General features: G+C 34.2%; 1 protein-coding gene across 9 annotated transcripts in view; it reads left to right on the top strand.

The window, feature by feature from the left end:
* Positions 1–18,950, top strand: part of ZBTB20 (zinc finger and BTB domain containing 20) — an 830,675-nt gene that overhangs the window by 248,878 nt on the left and 562,847 nt on the right. The window lies entirely within an intron of this gene.

Genomic DNA, 18,950 nt, shown 5'->3' with positions numbered 1-18,950 from the left:
GAGGCTGGATGTAGTTATTGATCCATTTAGCTGAACAGATTTGAAAGCATTTGGCTATTAGTGGACACATGGGGCATATTCAGAAAATTTAAGGGTATATTGTAAGATAATTTCTTAATTCGTGTATGTGTTTCTGTTGCTGTTGGGGTAGAAGTGAGAGAGAAAAAAAGTAAAGATTAAATAGTAATTCTAAAAGAGGGGCTAAAATCCAGATGTACATTTTATGGAATATTATTCGTTAATTTAACAAATGCTAGATGCTTGGTATTTTTCATAAATGTTACTGGTAATGGTATTAAATTTATTTTAGTTATGGCTTTGTATGTTTTCTCACAGATATCTATATTTTTGATATAGATAGGCTATTATAGATTGTATATTTTACTAGTAGGTAAAGTTCTATAAATGCAATAGGAAACTGCAAATCAATATTAAAGATATTTAATTTATTCAGTAGGCTCAAATTTCTAATATTGAAAACATTCAAATGACTTGCATTACTCTCCTTAATGTATTCTTTTAAATGCTGAGGAGTGTCCGTCGGTATTTAGTAACATAAATCTGAAGTCTTAGAGTTGGTTTATCTGTTCCTTTTATTGGCCCATTTGGAATCCTTTTTTTGTATTTTTAACAAATCAGTTTGGTATGAATTTAACTATCCTCTTTGGAAGTAGGAAACACAGTACAAAAGTAAGCAGAGGATTGCTACAGCCATTATACAATGCCTTGTACATAGTAATTGATCAGTAAATGTTGAATGAATGCATTTATGAATAAAACATTTCTGGAGCTAGAAATAGAGGAATTGTGTCCTAAAATCTTATTACTTGTTATACAGTTTGGATGAGTCTTGATGGACTTACTTTAGTTCTCATACTGCCAGTTATACAGAGATGAGAATACTGATAAATTCTGTCCTTAAAATGAGAAATTAATGTATAAAAATTGATCCTCTTTGACTATTTTAATGAAGAATTGAAATAACACTATTTGCAATATGCTTTAAACTAAGTTTTACTTACTACAAGAAGTCTGTATATTATTCCCATTATACATATAAGGCTGAGGCATTCATGGCTAAGTTACTTGTCACCTTGGAAATACTTTGCAGCATATAAATAAACAAATCATCTGTGTTATATGGTTAATGCGTCGTCTTTCCTGAGCCCTGGCTTGTGCTCTCTCTCTTCCTCCCTATCTCTATCTCACTAAAACACAAAAATAAAATGTGTGTTTAATTCCTTTGGGTCAGTTAAGATCAGAATATTAAAAATCTGTAATTATTTTTCTAAGCAAAAGTAATGGACCCTGTGTTTACTGTATACATATTTATAATTATGGTCTCTATGACTCACTAAATTTTAACTATAAATAGAGGTAAAGCCAAGCAAGATTAGAGTCAAAATAGAGCAGTTAAGACTTGCTTTAGATAGATCATTCTAGTGTTCCATTTTGTGTGGCATAAGCCCGTCACATAAGATTGGCACAGTTTACATAATACGCCAGTATCTATTGCATTAAAACCTTTTGTTTAGGCTTCTCAAATTTTAGTACCACTGGTTTATGACATATGGACTTTTAGGCTTGGAACTACCTTTCCTCTGGGAACAGTTTTTCTTTTACCTCAGTTCACAACAGTGGGCAAGAGTCCAATATCAAGGACATCAGTTTTTTCCAGTGAACCTTAGTGTGGTAGATTAAACTCTATCTCTCTGTTAGTCTCAATATTAGAAATGAAGAGATGAGCCAAGAATATATATTTGCTAGAATATTAATCATTAAACTAGACAGATAGTAGCAGCTTTTTGAGGGTCCTGTGTCAGGAATTAGCCTGGAATCTCGAAGAGGGAGAAATTCCTAGGATTCCTGAGCATTATTGCGGGTTCCCCTGTGATTTCAGGGTTAAGAAAATAAAGAAAGAAAATCCACATTTATTGAGAACATAGCATGCCTAAATATAATTTCTTTTTTTCTCCCTCCTTCTCTCCTTTCCTCATTTCATTTTATTCTGCATGGTGAATGGATGTCTGCTGTTTGCTAGAAATTGTGCTAGGCTAGATGAATACAACAAAATCTTTGTTCTCAAGAGCGTACAGGCTAGTGAGAGACAAAGATGTATCAATGGAGTTCTTTTTGACTTCACCACTTATTATTAGTATGGTCTCAATCAAGTTACCTAATCTTTCTGTTCCTTTGTTTCCTCATTTGTAAAACTGGGAAAATAATATTATCTGTTGTCTGAGAGTTAATAACACACTACATGTAAGATTCTTAGTACACTGGTTGACACATAGCAAGTACTGAAGAAATCTTAGCTATACTACTGTCATGTCTATAACTCCCAGTTCCACCACCATCACCACTACTGGAATTCAGACTCTGAAAAAAGAACACCTAATTGCCTGAGAGCAGGAATCCTGGTCTGGGCATTATTACATAGATTGTATTCAAAGGTTCTATACAAAGTTACCTCTGCTTCCCTGGCCTTAGAAGATATTATAAACATCATGAAGCAGTGTACTGAATCTAAAAGACCTTCATGTGATATTTTTATTATTTTTCCCCAATTTTTGTATTGGGAAAAATACACATAACATGAAGTTTACTATCTTAACTATTTTTTGGTGTACAGTTCAATGGTATTAAATATATTTATAATGCTTGCACAGCCATCACCACAATACATCTCTATATAACACTTTCATATTGTAAAACTAAAATACTATACCCATTAAAATATAACTTCCCATTTCCTTCTGCACTCCCACCCCCAGCCCCTGGCAGCCACCATTCTAGTGTCTGTCTCTGTCATTTTGACTTCTCTATGTAGTCATGTAAGTGGAATCATATAGTATTTCTGTTCTTGTGTTTGGCTTATTTCACTTAGCATAATGTCCTCAGCATTCATCCATGTGGTAGTACATGTCAGGATTTCTTTCTTTTTTATGGCTGAATAATAATTAATTGCGTGTATATACCATATTTTGCCTGTCCATTCATTCGTCAGTGGCCCCTTGGGTTGCTTCCATGTTTTCATTATTATGAACAATCCTGCTATGAATATAGGTGTACAACTATCTCTTTGAGAACCTGCCTTCAGTGCTTTTGAGTATATACCCAGAAGTGGAATTGCTAGATTGTATGGTAATTCCATTTTCATGTGTTCTTATAATAAGATTAATTTCATTTAAATTGAATAAAGCCTTTTAGGTTGAGTTTGTGAATAGCATTGATTTCCTCATAAGGAGAATAAGTTGAGTTAGGTTTATCGAGAACACATCTACTGCTTATGTGAGTTCAGATGCTTTCAACAAGCCTGTGACTACTTTAAATAAATCAGCATCTTGGAACCCAATGATGCACTTAGGATATCTGGATTGTAAATCTCATGCTTGAGTTTGAATTTAGGAGCTTTGAATTTCTTCCCACTGACCTTTACCAAAAGTCTAGCTCCATTATTCAGCAGCTGTGCGACCTCATTGAGGTCAACTGAGCTTACTAAGCCTCGAGCTTTCCCATGTACAGTATGGTGGTAACAACACCTACCTTTTTAATGGTGGATATGTGGATTAAAGTAAGTCAGGGATACAAAATACTTTATTTTGTGCACCACTACCACCTATATATTATTGCATAGTAGTCTCTATATATTATTTTTTCTTCTTTCCTCCTGTCAAAATATAAAAAGTGTTATAATGAGTAGTATAGGAATTTCAAGGAAGTGTGAGACACTTACATTAAGAAAGTTAACTTTGGTCAAGTTATGGCTTTGGTGATATCTGTTGATTGTCTCAGTTCAACATAGTTAGACTCATAATTTCTAACTATACATGCTGCATTTCTGTAGAAGGCTAAGGCTGTTTAAAGAAAACCAGGATGGGGATGCTCACATTCACTTCAATGTCTGTTGATTATGGAGGTGTGTCTTGCAATAGAAAGCCCGTTGACACAACCCAGACAACTCTCATCCCTCTTCTGAAAGTCAGATATCCTTAAAAGCAGTCTCTTGCAAATGATGAAGAACCTATGCTTGATGAGTTACTTTCACATGCATCAAAGTGACTTAAAAGTGGTCTTGTTGGTAATCTAAGCAGCCCCAGGTTTAGTGAGCATAGTTGTCAGTGTATAAATGGCTGTGTAAGGTTTTATTTTTTCTTGAGAAGGAAATTAGTGTGGTAAGATTTTCTGATTTCTTTCTATGCAAACTCAACAGTAGAAAAGCGGATTTGTGAATTTATATGTATGATGTTCCCTTAATTATCTTTAATAAAAACTAGATGATCTTAATTATAGTAAACCATTTTCCTCTGCCAGGCTGTTTATATTGCAGCAATATCTTCTTGAACAGCAATCAGAAAAGGATTCTTTTAAAATAATGGAAAAATCACTAGATAATATATAGAATTGATTATACTCACCACAGGTAATACAGACCTGCCTAACATCAAATGTATAGTTTTGACCATGATGAATCAAGGTAGATACTGATGATTAATGGAATTTTTATTTAGTTGAGCATATTACAAAGGACCACAAACTTGGTGACTTAAACAGAAATTTGTTTTCTCACAGTTAGAGGTCTGAAATCAAGGTTTATTAGCCAGGTTGGTTCTTGCGAGGGCTGTGAGGGAAGGATCTGTTCCAGCCTTTCTCCTTGACGTATAGATGGCCATCTCCTTCCTATGTCTCTCCATGTTGTCTTCCCTCTATAAGTATCTGTCTCTGTCCCTAGGTTTCTCTCCTTTTATAAGGACATCAGTCATACTGAATTCAGGCCCACCCTAATGGCCTTATTTTAACTCAGTTACCTCTTTAGAGACCCTATGTCCAAGTAAGATCACCTTTGAAAGTACTCAGGGCTAGAACTCCAACACATGTTTTGTTTTGGAGGGGTTGGGGAACAAAATTCAGTTCATCATAATTGGGTTAACAATAGTTAACATTTATTGAGTGACTTTCATGTTCCAAATTTTATATATATATATGCACATTTATGTGAGTGTGTGTATATATATGCATGTATATATATATACATATGTACATATCCAATATATGTGTGTGTAAATATATTTTATGATCCTTGCAACAGCCCTATGAGGAAGATGTTATTTCCCCCATTTTGCAGGTGAGAAAACAAAATGTCAGAGAGGATAAGCAATTTGTCCAAAGTCATATAGCGTGTAAATATTCAATGCTGGTATTTGAACCTAGCATCCCATGCTGCTTTTTAAATGGATAAACCTGATAACAACTCAGTCAAAAGCCCAAAGATACTTTGAACATTTGAGGTTTTTGTGTTTTTTTTGTTGTTGTTGTCATTAGAACTTGTGCCAAGGGACATTTTATCTATCAAAAATGGCGCATAAATGCCTAATCATTGACTGCCGATGTGTTTACTCCTGAGTGTTTTACTGACAATTGTCTTTGAAGGCTTAGTGTTTAGCACTCCTGAACCTGCTAAAGCTTTTGGACAGGGTGGAATCTGAACATAGACTACAAGGGTTGATTCTGGCCCCCATTTGTATGGATGACACTGAGAGACAAGTCATGCCCAGAGTCGGCTACTCAGCACATGTGCTTTGTACTGTCCTTTTCTCTCTCTCTCCTTCCTCATCTTTGTTTTTTCACTATTTACCAGGTAGCTTGTGATTTTTTTTCTTTTATCCAATCTTTGCCGTAAGTGATAAACACTGAAAGGGGATGGAGTGAAGAGTCACAAAATTGGCAACATTTCTGCTTACATGAAAGCCAGCTCACTTGTAGGTGTGTACTACACCCTGGCCACAGGCTTAGTTATTCATGCTAAAGAGCCAGGCACATTGTGTACCTTATATAAGTTTTCCATCTTACCAATGAAAACAGTTTGTTTCTCGCTTTGAAGTTTTAAAGCAGAACTTGTTCATGACCCAATTTCACTAATAATTCTCTTAAGTAACCCTTGTACTCATTTAAAGATTTTTTTTCCACCCACTGTCTGTCTAGCCTGGTTTAAAATTTTTATATATGTACTTTTAAAAAATTGATTAGCTGGAGAGCTGCCCATTCCTCTGTGCTGTATAATAAGGATTTTAAAACTGCACACTGAATTCTGTATAGTGTAATTAAAACTGACCCACATTTGGACCTGAGTACACCAGGACTTAGCCAAACTTGCCATGAGCTGAGTTCTGGTGGCAGATGGGAACTAATGAGGACACACTCCACTCCAGAATTTCCCAGCTGCTTGGCCCCTTTTTGTACAAACAAGGTTTGGAGCGAAGTCCGGATCCCAAGAGCATGTTCTGTAAATGTGCTGTACCCAATGATTTGGGAAATGTTCTCACAAAATTGGGCTGTTTCAAGGTATCCATAAGGCCTCAGTGACTTTCAGATTTAAATTCAAAGGGGCCTTTTGTGCTTTCTACAACCAATTTTTAATTTTCAAGTGAATAAAACATCGCATTCCCCCGTCTTTTCTCTCATGCCTGGTGATGGAATGATCACTTTATATCACAACCTGGAAATCTGCAGGTGATTATCTCAGAGACAGTTGTACATCAGGATAGACAAAGTCTCCTTGCAACCTATGGATCTCTTCAACTGGTTTGATGTCCTGGGACTATTCAGGCAGATGTAATTGAATCAGTCTGAAGCAGCTGTAGCTGGCATGTGGTCTCTCAGATTGCTAGCACCTGCTTGTTTTTTTGCAACTCACTAGAGTGAGAGAAGTGCCAAAACCAGCATTGGTCTTGGAGCAGATAAAGCACTCCAGATCTTATATCCCATTCCCCTTCCAACCTAGCCACATCATCACTGGTGCCGAAATTAATAAAATCCCTTTTCATGATTAGGTCTGAGGTATACTTTTACTTCTCATTCTTCTCCGTATTCAGATCCTGACATACTGACCATGCAAATCCAAAAAAATAAGGGAGTATAATGGTGATCAGGTGGCTTTGGGGCTCTCTTATCATTAGACAACTGGGTAGCCTGTGGTTTGCAGAATCATTTAAATGAATGCACCAAATTCATTTGCTGTTCCAGCACAGTCTTATTGGCACAGAGAATAAGCAGATAATGTATAACAAACTGTGAGCTGTTATGGAATATGATGAATACACTTCTTTAGCAAGAGGGAATGTAAAATGGAGCTATCTCTCTAATATAAGGGCTAAACTAACCGCCGTGGATTTCTTCAACACTTACTATGTGCAGGAAAATGAAGTATACTAAAAAGATAAAAATTTTTGGACATAATAAGTATGTAAAATATATTTTGAAATACACAGACTTGGATTTTTTTTTTGGAGACGGAGTCTCGCTCTGTCGCCCAGGCTGGAGTGCAGTGGCGCAATCTCAGCTCACTGCAACCTCCACTTCCTGGCTTCAAACAATTCTCTGGCCTCAGCCTCCTGAGTAGCTGGGACTACAGGCACACGCCACCACACCCGGCTTATTTTTTGTATTTTACTAGAGACAAGGTTTCACTGTGTTGCCCAGGCTGGTCTCAAACTCCTGAGCTCAGGCAGTCCACCCGCCTGGGTCTCCCAAAGTGCTAGGATTACAGGCGTGAGTCACCTCATCTGACTGGATTTTAAAAAAATGTTTAAACTCATTTAAAAAGTAGTTGTTTATCTTCCTTTTGTTTCATTTTATTATTTGGCAGGCATATATTTAATCGTTAAGTGTTATCAATATCCTAATGTTTAATTTGAATCTGGTCGTAATAAAGACAACATATTTACTTACATTTTATATCTTATGTTGCAAAGCTTTTATAAAATGGGTTTAATATTGATAATATTTTGAGAGAAGCTATGACGTAAATGGAGTTCACAAATAATGGTAATAAGAGTGAATTCTAAAATGGTAATTTATTGTCATCAGCAGATGCCTGTGTTGCAAGGCATGACTACATGCTGTGAGCACAGAGAAGTATCTATGGTATTGACTGCAAGAATCTTATGATATTTGAGGAGACATGATACAGTTTTTTTAAAAAATAAAATAAGGCGCGCTCAGTGTCAAATTGCATGCTCGAGACCTGGATTTGTTGTAAAATGAATGCTACAAACATTTTTTTTTTTTTAAGTTAGGCAGTCTAGTTGTGAAGTCAGTGTTCTAAATTCAGCATCCCCTGTCTCTCCTTCACTGTCCATGAGACAACACTAATCCGTTATGGCTGTCTCTGTCTCTACACCAAAACTTGACCTCAGAGTCCCTCTGAAGACAGTACTTTAGACAACCATTACCAATTGTTGGAAGTTTCATGTAATAGGAAACCCATTTGCCATTGTTGAAAAAATATCATTAAGTGCTAAACATATTTAGTGGAGGCAGAGATCTCTGTGAACTGCTGGGAAGAGGCTGAATTTAAGCTGGGCCTTGAAAAAAAGCATGAAACATAGGACATGAAGAAATAAGAAAGGAGAACATCAAGCATTGCCAAGCTGAGTAATGTGTACAAATGAGTTAAGATTGGAATTATATGGCATAGTCAAAGATAATGAGTAGACCTTAGGTATAAACAAATAAGTGGTCATATAATTATTAGTTTAATGTTTTTCTCCTCTGCTAGACTGTAAACTGTGAAATGTGATAATATTTTTTTCTTCTTTTTTTAAATTATACTTTAAGTTCTAGGGTACATGTGCACAACGTGCAGGTTTGTTACATATGTATATATGTGCCATGTTAGTGTGCTGCACCCGTTAACTCATCATTTACATTAGGTATATCTCCTAATGCTATCCCTTCCCCCTTCCCCCACCCCACAACAGGCCCTAGTGTGTGATGTTCCATTTCCTGTGTCCAAGTGTTCTCATTGTTCATTTTCCACCTGTGAGTGAGAACATGCAGTGTTTGGTTTTCTGTCCTTGCGATAGTTTGCTCAGAATGATGGTTTCTAGCTTCATCCATGTCCCTATGCTACTCAGACCATCCTATCTGAATTTGATCTCCCATGTGTTTCTGTAGGTTCTTATTGTTTTCATTCATATACACAATTTACTGCACAATTTTGGGTGCAGATTATCACTGCCAAAATTCTGTATGAGGAATATAGGGGAATTCAAAGAAGTTTTTATTCTTTTTAAATTTATATAAGAAAATGAAAGAACAGTAATTTTTAAGAAGCTGATTTTTATTTTTATAAATACTGTGGCACTTTCAAAACTGACTTGGAGGAATTTCTATTTTAACTGTAGTATTTAAGAATTATACTGTTAATACATATCTCTGGTTTCAGGGAATAAAGACACAATATAATAGAGTAGAAAGAGTACAAGGTTTAGAAATAGAAGACAGGGATTTAAGTTTCTCCATTATCACTTATTGGCTGTGAGATATAGGCAGCCCTTCATGTGCTTTTACACTGTTTCCTCATCTGTAAATTAGAGATGACAACGTACCAAAGCACTTTAAAATTTAAAACATCTCTTCTTCTTCCTCCTCTCATTAGTCATCATAATCATAATGCTATTCTGAAACCATGTAATAAAATATGGTCTTCTGTATAGGTCCTTTTTTTTCTACCACTTATTATTTGCTCTAGCTATTGCAGATTTACTTTACACCTTGAGTAGAGCATTATACTAATCTAAAAAGAAGCAAGAATTCCAGAAACACCCTATAACCTAGTCATGGCTAATATTTACTGTTGAGCTATTTGTACCTCAATAACAATTCTCTGTCATTTGTAATATAACTGCTTAATATAAATAATTTATGTATTAAAAGTCAATGTTTTATACCAATCCCAAACAGTGCCTTTTTATGATTTATTTTATATTCATTCATTCATTTAATTCAAATTATTGTAGCTACTGACACAAATGCATTCACTTTCTACCTGATTATATAGGAATACCCTAATTATCTATATTCACATCTCATTGAACTTATAAAGTGTTAGGAGACCAGTGTCTGAGAAAAAAAGTCAAATATAAATAGATTCATCTCTGAGTTGTAAGACCTTTTGTTCCCACCTTTAGAATATTTGGTGACTAATTAATTAAGTAATGAATGCACACCTCTTAAGTTAAAAAACCAAAAGAAAAAAATTTGATATTGCAGTTTCCTAGGAAGTTAATGTTTTCATTCTTTCATCTTTTAAGCATGTACTATCTAATAGTTAATATCTGCATGTATCATCCTTATGGTTTTGAGAGTCTTTAAGGGAAATTATTAATACAATTTATATTTTTCTAAACAAAAGGATTCCTCTACATTTAGGGTAAAAATGTGTGAATAGATATTTCACACATTCATATTTGTGTGAAATATATTTTCAAAATATATTTCTTAAACTATTTAAAAATAAATTTTTAAAAGTATTTGAACTTTTTACACTATATTTCATTCTTATATTTTGTTAAGCATATCAAAAGAGGATTATACCACAGTTTATGACTTTTTAACGATAAAAAATTAAATAAGGTAGGACTATCTGAAATTTAAGATTTAAGTGTAACTACGTAACGATATGCACAGAAAATAAATAGAGATATTGAAAATTAACAAAAATGTTGCTTTTATAATGGCTTATATTTGTGTAGCAAATAGGATAGCTGAGTTTAGTATTACTTAAGAAATGGTTAATTCTGTGTATCAGGAGACAATTCAAACATGATCTTTAATCATGCTGGTCTGATGCCTCAAGCCATGCTCTGTATACTTATTAGGGTCTTTGCCAAGTGTCATGATAGTAATACACTCTAGACCAAAAGAAAATTGATTTTCTTCTGTGTAAATTTGTTATTGATATTATATTTAAATTTCTATTGATGAAAAGTTAGAATATATAGTATCTGAATCAAGTTCTTCAGGAACGTAAATAATTTTTTATTTGCGAACTGATTTATGTCCAATTAAGTAATGTCCAGAATACTTTTGCTATTGACCACATATCATTGTCAAATATTAATTATTTACATCAATATACCGCTTGAATTCGTAAAAATATAAAGGCCTCACTTTATCACCCAGGCTGGAGTGCAGTGGCATGATCGTGGCTCACTGCAGTCTCAACCTCCCAGGCTCAAGCAATCCTTCCATCTCAGCTTCCCCAGTAGCTGGGACTACAGGTGTGTACCACGATGCTCAGCAGATTTTTAAATTTTTATGTAGAAATGGGGGTCTCACTATGTTGCCCATGCTGGTCTCAAACTCCTGGGCTCCAGCAGTCCTCCTGCCTCAGCCTCCTAAAGTGCTGGATTTACAGGCAGGAGCCACTGCACCCAGCCTATTAATTTTCTTTTCTTTTCTTTTTTTTAATGACCAATTCCACTGTAAGATCAGTTTCTGGCTTGCTTGAAAGGATTGGATTAGAAGACGTATCACTTTTGGAGGACATCTGCGTTGGATTTAAGAGGGAACAACTCCAAATAGAGGACAGTACATTTTGTTTGAGGTTTACTACTACCAGAAACCCTCACTGCAACCTCTAAGTTTTCTCATTGATTTTTATTTGTCCTTATGTGCTTCTATCAATTGGGGGCTTTGAGATCACTATTTACACTTACAAAACTGCTGTACCTCTTCCTCTGTTTTAGTCCTAGAGAGTACAGGGAAAGTGTACTAGTTACTATGGCTGCCGTAGTAAATTATGATAAACTGGGTGACTTAAAAACAACAGAAATTTATTCTCTCATAGTTCTCGAGGCTAGAAATCAGAAATCAAAACGTAGCAGGGCCACATTCCCTCTGAAGGCTTGCAGTGAAAATCTTTCCCTGGCTCTTCCAACTGCTGATGGTCCCAGGTATTCTTTGGCTTTTGGCACTATCACGTCAAACTCTGCCTTCATCTTCACAGGACCTTCCCCTCTGTATGTATCTCTCTGTGTCCTCTCCTCCTATTAAAAGCATATCAGTTATTGGATTTAGGACCCACCTTAAATCCAGGGTAATTTTATCTGATGATTCTTATTAGTTGCAGCTGCAAGGACCTTGTCTCCCAAGAATGTTACATTCTGAGATTCCAGGTGAACAGGACATTTTGGGGACTCTAGTCAAAATTCAACCTACTATAGAGAGTAATTTTATTTTTCTGTAGTAAATATCTTTGGAAGGCTTATTTACACACTGCTATGGTTTGCATATTTGTCCCCTCCAAAACTCATGTTGGAAGTTAAGCCCCAGTGTGGCAGTATTGAGAGCTGGGGCCTTTAAGAGGTGGGTCATGAGGGCCCATGAATGGATGAGTCTTTTCTTGAGTTAATGAATTAATGGGTTATCGTGGGGGTGGGACTGGTAGCTTTATAGGAGGATAAAGAGAGACCTGCGGTAGCACAGTCTGCCCCCTTGCCATGTGATGTCCTACATTATCTCAGGACTCTCTAGAGAGTTGTCACAGCAAGAAGGCTTTCACCAGTTTTGCCCCCTCAACCCTGGACTTCCCAGCCTCCAACTGTAAGAAATAAATTTCCTTTCTTATAAATTGCTGAGTTTCAAGTATTCTGTTATAAGCGACAGAAAAGAGACTAAGACATATGCTAACATGTTAATTATTTTTCCCCTCGGTAGTTGACAAAGTTTATCCCATCCTCTGTTTTTAGAATACTTGTTGCGTTAGCACCTTAGTATTTTTTATGAATTTCATTGAATTATGAATCATTTTCTGTCATACTTTTTTTAACTACTGAAACTTATCATTATAGATGACAAAGTTGAGGTATAGAATAGGTAACCAACAGTCACTAACTCTGCAGATGGACTGCAGAACGAAAAATTGACATTGGTATCATCCATCTTTTCTGTGAATCCATGTGTGTTGAGATGCCAAATACACTTTTATAGTCCATGGCACTTTCACATAACGTTACTTGTGACCTAAATAAATCATGAGTTGTAGAAAATGTTTTTCATAATGATCTCCAGATTCTATAAGCCAAGTATACAATTGAAATTTTGTGTCATAGATGGACAAAAATATTGTGCTAGATGATTGCATGTTGAGACCACGAGGTAATCCATCTAATTTCTGTACTTAGCATCGGCCAGGTCTTTATTAGAGAACTATGGATATGGCCACACATGCAAATACACATCCATTAAATGAACACTGGAATCATGAATATCCAGGTCTAGATTAAAACAGCAAGCCCAAGGCTCAGAAGGTTAATTTTTAACTTTAAATAACCAGTGAGTGGCTACACAGGACTAAACTCAGCTCTGCTCAACTCAGACAACTGTTTTTTCTACTTCTCCCAAGTTGATTCTCAAACTGCAGGAAATCTTTGTGTTTTTCCCCTTGTAAGTAAGGAGCAGACCAGTTTTAGGGTGAGTGGGTAGAGGTAGCAGAAGGTGAAGTAAACCATTCCTAAAAGAATTGGGATATAGTTGGAAGCATTTGTTGACCCTTTCCACCTCATGGTTTTGGGATGTTATAAGTACGTTTTCTTTAAGAATGCTCAATAAGCCAACACTTTGAATTTTAAACATAGATAATTAGTAGAGTGATTATATGAATTAATCAGAACCAGTATTATAGGTCTCATCTACTGAACAGTTTCTCTAGCTTTCAGCCCTTTTGGTGCAGTTCTGTTCTGGATAAAATATAATTGTATGCTCATAGGACAGAAAAATTTTACAAATGAGCTTAGGCTTCCCTGCCAGAAAAGAAAGGATGAAATATAAATGAAAATGAAAATTAAGTAATCCCTGAAATGTTAATATAGTTAAATGTAAAAATATGCCTTTGATAATACCAGACTGTGATTTGCACCCAAAACACATTAATTGAATTAACCTATTTTAGTTTGTCTTGTACCTGTTGCTGAAAATAACAAAGAGAAGAAACTATTCTTTTGTTAGATAGCAGATTTCTTTCTGGTGTGGATTACTCTTCTATCATGAATAAACGATTACAATTCAGTTGATCCCAGGCACTAGAGACAGAGCTCTGAACTAGAAGACCCAGAGAGAGACACTAAACAAATTAACAAATGCATAAATAAGATCCGTTCAAGAAGTGGTAAGTGCTATTCATGAAGCACAACTACAACAAAAAGGATAAAGAATGGCTGGTAATCCGGGGGCAGGGTGTAGGTGGCCTTTTTGAGGAAATAAAGTTTGAATTCTAAGACTTGAATAACGTGAAGGAGCCATTCAAGGGAAGATCTCACTTCCAAGAAATGCAATCTCTAAATCATTACAGGTTATGCAGGGTTGTGCATCCAAGGTGTGTGTGTGTGTGTGTGTGTGTGTGTGTGTTAGAGTAACTGTGACAAGGGAAGAGTGTTCTGTCAACTGTTAACAATGTACAGTTGGGAGGTCTGCTTCTTCAGGGGCAACCAGTTGATGCTCCTCTTTATCCTGGTATTAAATATAGCCATAGTAAGCATTTGGGAATGGATTAAAAATGCTTAACCATATCTCCTTAAACTTTGCCATATCCCATAAATTTTAACCATATCGCCTAAAATTTTGTTATTTCTGAAATCTGTACTAAGTTTGGCCACAAAGGGAGGAATTGAATTCACTGCTACTCTTAGCTCTCCCTAGCAATTTCATTGTCTGCTCTGGTACCAGGGTTTGTTAGAGAAGCTACAGGGACTTTTGAGTCATCATTTCTCCCTTTGGTAAATCACTTCTTCAAGTAGTAATATCAGCCCTTTTCCTCCTTTTCCGTATATCAAGACTGAAACTGAAAATGAAGGGTTAAACTGATTTCTTTTGATTAGTTTCATAGGAGCCCGAGATTTAACATAGAACTTTTTTAGAATATATAGTTATCTCTCCACTTGAGGTGAGCACGGGAAATCTATTTTTCTCATTTCTACTTTCATCTTGAAACCGAAATTTCACCAAAAGCTTCATTCAGAATTTTTTTATTCATAACTAAGCAAAGATGTATGGTAGTAAATCATTGAAACGGATTATCTTTGATTGAATTTTCCTGAGTTTAATGTGTCTAATCAACTCTTTATTCACCACATTATTTTCCCATTGCTTGATGTTATACCAGATAATAGTATTACCATGACCCAGGCTGATATTATGAGAAAAAATGCACAAGGAATTACTCTGAACATTTGAAAAATACAGTCATATAACAGTTTCAGAAATTGTTAGGTTTTTCGATGTGAGAGTCTAACTATTTTTCACTACAGATACTAAAAATTTATCAATATACTTTTTAGTAGGCTTTAACCATGTCCTAATTTACAAACGAAACTATTCTTGCCTTGAATCCTACCAAGGAAATTCCCATGGTTCTAACCTTATCGCAATCGAACCCAGAAATGGAGAAATGGACTACTTGCTTTCTTAGAAATACCACAGTGCACACTTTCCTATATCTAACTGATATGACCATATAATTTGTCATCTCAATAATGATTGAGAGATTTTTGCTTTAAAAATATGTATCCAAATGATAGGAATATTAAGTCACAGTGGAAGAAGGCCATTAATATACTGAAGCCTCAAGTACCACAAATTAAAAAAAAAGATAGATATTACTATTTTAACTGTGAGCACGCACTATCAGGTTATCCAATATCAAAAACATATTAAGAGTGCTTGTGGCAATATATACCTGAATTATAAATGAATTTTGATATTTTGACATTTTGTTTATATGAGAGCATATATCAAGGGTAGATTCAACAAATCAGCTTGGTGGCTGCAGCTTTAAGTTGGCAGTAAAGTATGTAAGTAATACATTTCTGATCAGTCTTGTTTGATAGTCTTGTTTTAACACCTTGACAGAACTAAACCGTTGAGACTCAGAGGTACTTGTGCATGGGGATAGTCGTTAAGATAATATTTAGTTTATTCAATGAGCCAGAATATTCAGTGTATATATTGTTTGCTTTTGTTATAAAGACATGGCTACAGTCTACATACAAATACCAAGTAGATATTTGTTTATTGTAGTAGGCATAGGTGCTCAAAATGGATATTTAAGTCTCAAACATATTTTTCCACCATTCTGTATTGGATTATTAACACACAAAATTATGTACTGTTAGAACTATAAGGTAACTTACAGATTATTCTTTGAACTAATTTAGTTATTATTTTACAGTGAGGAAATGGAAACCCAGTGAAGTTGAATGACTTACCGTGGGACTAGACAAGTCTAGAATGAGAAATTTAACAGTCCAGTACTCTTTATTTCCATGTATATACCTTTCACCATTTACCATTACACTGAACAATCTTTGTGCTATTTGTATTTTTAAAATGTAGTCACAGGGTCAAAAAAAAGTTTGAATGGTACACAAGGATATAAAACAAAAAGTATGTCTTTACCAACTGATAGTACTATTCACCAGAGATAAAAAGTTTCAACTGTATTTGTGTAGAGAAATATATCTATATACCTTTAATTTAAAAACAGAAAGGGAATCATACTGTTCAAATACATTTGTACTTTTTTCTTAATGCCATGTCTTAGAGATTTTATATATTCTAGATACATTGTTTATATTTTGGTATCTTTTTAAAGAGATACTTAATATCTCTTTTATAATATAATATAAACATATTATATATAATATAAACATAATATAACAATATAAACATTGTTTATATTTTGGTATCTTTTTAAAGAGATACTTAATATCACTTTTTAAACAGATACTTAATATTTCCATTTTATGGATGTCACAAAATGTATTTAACCACTGCCTATTTATGGAAATTTGGTTATTTACAGTTTCTTTGCTGTTTAAAAATATTATAAAACAGCTTTCTAAATATATCCTTGCTTTTATTTTAATATCCACATAGCATACTTTCTTAGATATGTTTATATAATTAAAATTTTGATGCCTGTTAAAAATTTGCCTTCAAAAACATGTTTCTGACACATACATGTAACAACATCATATGAGAATTCCTGCTTTCTCACAGCCTCATCAGTACTGGGCTTTAGCAAATTTTTCCTAATCAGAAAAGTGAAAATGTTATTTCACCATTGTTTTGATTTACATTTCTTTACTTATGAGTTAGAGTAAACAACATTAAAATTTCACTGGCCATTTACACTATTTTTACTTTTTTTGTGAATTGGCTGTAATACTTTTCTATATTTTTATACTGACTTTTAAAAAATATTTTATTGGTTTGTATAGCCTCTGTATATTATGAAAAATAAATTTTCTGTAGTATGTGTTAAACATATTTCTTGGTTATTAATTTGCTTTTTGAGTTTTGTATGTGTAGAAAATTGTTTTATGTAGTTTCACTTTTCAATATTCCAATTTTAGTATATGTGCTGCTGAAGTGACCGCTCGTTTTTCAATCATTTCTTTTATGGCTTAGAAAAATTCTTACACCCAAAAAATTACTCAGATTTTCTTCTAGCACGTTTATGATTTAGCCTCTTAATATTTATATCTTTGATTCAACCAAAACTTATTTTTGAGAGTGAAAATAAAGTTTAATTTTATCACTTGAAATAAGAGCATCAATTTTTTAATTCTTTGAATTCTTGTGAATTTTAGATTTTTCTGAAACTTTGTGAACTTTTTAGGAAGGCAGCGATCATCACTAAGGTAAAAAGAAAGTGTATTAGACCGAGAAATGTAATTTAAAATTTGACATTTTTTTATTACTTATCAATCCCTGATGTCTATTCTTGGTAAAATAGGAAAATCCCAAGAAAACATCTTGTTTATAAAAATATATAATTATATTTTGCTAATTTAAGCAATGATTAAATCAGTGAAACCATCATAGAATAAATCAAACCCCAGTGAGATACTTTTAACAGCAAATCCAGTTCATATGGTAATATTAATTTTACTTACTTAGCAAAGCACTTACTTATCAGTAAGACCCTATATCTGTACAAATGAAATCAAAATGTGAAAGTTATAATTTAAGTGGGACACAATAGCTTAGTGATAAATAGATTTGTTTGTACCTTGAAAAGTTCACTTCAAGTAATCACTGTTATTAAAAGTCAATTATTTCACATGGTTTTTGTAAGCATGAAAAGCAGATTGGAGACTCTAACGGTTGTGCTGACTGACATCTTTGTAAGATTTGTAAATAAGTGAAAGATCCATTGAGTTAGAAAAGTTGAATATTCAGCAATAAAAGAGCATTGTCCAGTTTAACATCTATTATATTTATATCTGTAGTTGACAAGGAGAGAAGTAAGTATAGGTGAAATGTGAAATATAACTAGGAGAGAGGGATTAGGAAATGTCATTTAACTTTTTTCCTACTCTTCCTTTTATTTTTAATATAATATTTATATTTCCCTTCTAAAAGTAGTACACTATCAATGTAAAACTATTTGGAAAACACAAAAGGACAGAAAGCAGACAAGAAAATTGCCATTGATATTACTATTACCACTTAAAGAAAAAGTTATTTGTATTTTGGTGTATATATGTATGTATGCATGTAACAACATAGGATTATGCAAGGTGATGATTCAGATTTTTCAACTAGCAATATATTATGAATATTTGTTTCTGTCAATATTTTTTGTGACATGACTTTTTTATTGATTATATAGTGTTCCATACAGTGGATGTATTATAATTTACCTAGCCAATCTCTTATTTTTGGACATGCTTCCAATTTTTCTCTAGTAAACATAAATTATGATGAATATTATTGTGACAATATTTTTTATAAACATCCCTGATTATGTCATCAGGTAAATACTTAAGTATAATAATTGAGTCAAAGAGATATGTATTTTAGAGGTTTTGATACATTTAGCTATACCATTTACACATTGCTGTGTCTGTCCCAGCAGTATCTGAAAGTATCAATTTGTTCATACCCTCATCAGTTCTTTCCATACAACTTTATATGGTTCAAAGAAAAACTCTCAGTGGTCTGGCAAGAATGAATACACAGAGGTGGGAAGAGGTCAAGCAGAGGTAAGTGATGTTTTTGTCTAAGAGATGTTGCAGGCTGCCTCAGGCTATGGAGAACAGCTTTCTCCAAAGCAAACTTGCATTTTCAAAGGCGGCCCAGACTCTGCGTGCTAACTTGGCACA

This window comes from Chlorocebus sabaeus, chromosome 22, assembly GCF_047675955.1.
Source record: "Chlorocebus sabaeus isolate Y175 chromosome 22, mChlSab1.0.hap1, whole genome shotgun sequence".
Classification (NCBI taxonomy): domain Eukaryota; kingdom Metazoa; phylum Chordata; class Mammalia; order Primates; family Cercopithecidae; genus Chlorocebus; species Chlorocebus sabaeus.
Note: the sequence above shows the minus strand (reverse complement) of the source record. Positions and strands in the feature narration are given on the sequence as shown.